Below are 801 nucleotides of genomic sequence, written 5' to 3'. Positions count from 1 at the left end.
GCACCCTCCCCCGCTCCACCACCGCCGCCGATGATATTTTCAAGTAACAAATTTGAACATATTTTTAAAAAAATTATTACTTTTTTTATAAAAAAATATCACTGTTATGATTGAAACAAGTTTGAACATATTTAAACACAAATAAATATAAAAAACAGCATTTAAAATGCATAAAAAAATATTGGGGAGCCTAGGAATCGAACCCAGGACCTCCTGGTGTGTGTGCTGCGTGCTGACCAGTCGGGCTAGTGGGTGGGTTCTGTTGTAGATAGGGTTAGATTGTAGATATGGCTAGTGGGCTAGATTAAAACAAAATTCTAATGGTGCACCGAGGGGTGGTGCGCCATTAGATTAGTCGTACTTATGGCGCACGAGGGGGTGGTGCGCCATTAGAAAGCTTCCCCCCACACTAAATCCCCAAGCTTTCTAATCTCTCCCCTGCCTCATCAATCTCACCCACTGCCCCCCGTGTTCGCCGTCCCCCTCGCCGTCCCCCTCGCCTCCTTCACCGTCCCCGAGCAGCGTGGCCAGTCCGTACCAGGGAGGAGTGCCCCGACGGGCTGGGAAGCTGCTGCTGCCAAGTGACTCTCAGGCCGGGAGGACCACTGCCGCAGATCGAGGAGGACCGCCACCGTAGATCGAGGACCGCCGCACCGACCAACCTCCTTGCTCACGCCACCCGAACCCGCCCGCCTCTCCCCGACGCCGGCGCGCTAGCCAGCAGGTGAGTGAGGCGACCCTACCCCAATCCCATCTCCTCCCACCGGCAATCCCCATATCCTCGGCACCAGCCGGCGGCAT

The sequence above is a fragment of the Triticum dicoccoides genome, chromosome 5A (assembly GCF_002162155.2).
Source record: "Triticum dicoccoides isolate Atlit2015 ecotype Zavitan chromosome 5A, WEW_v2.0, whole genome shotgun sequence".
Classification (NCBI taxonomy): domain Eukaryota; kingdom Viridiplantae; phylum Streptophyta; class Magnoliopsida; order Poales; family Poaceae; genus Triticum; species Triticum dicoccoides.
This window is presented reverse-complemented; position numbering follows the sequence as displayed.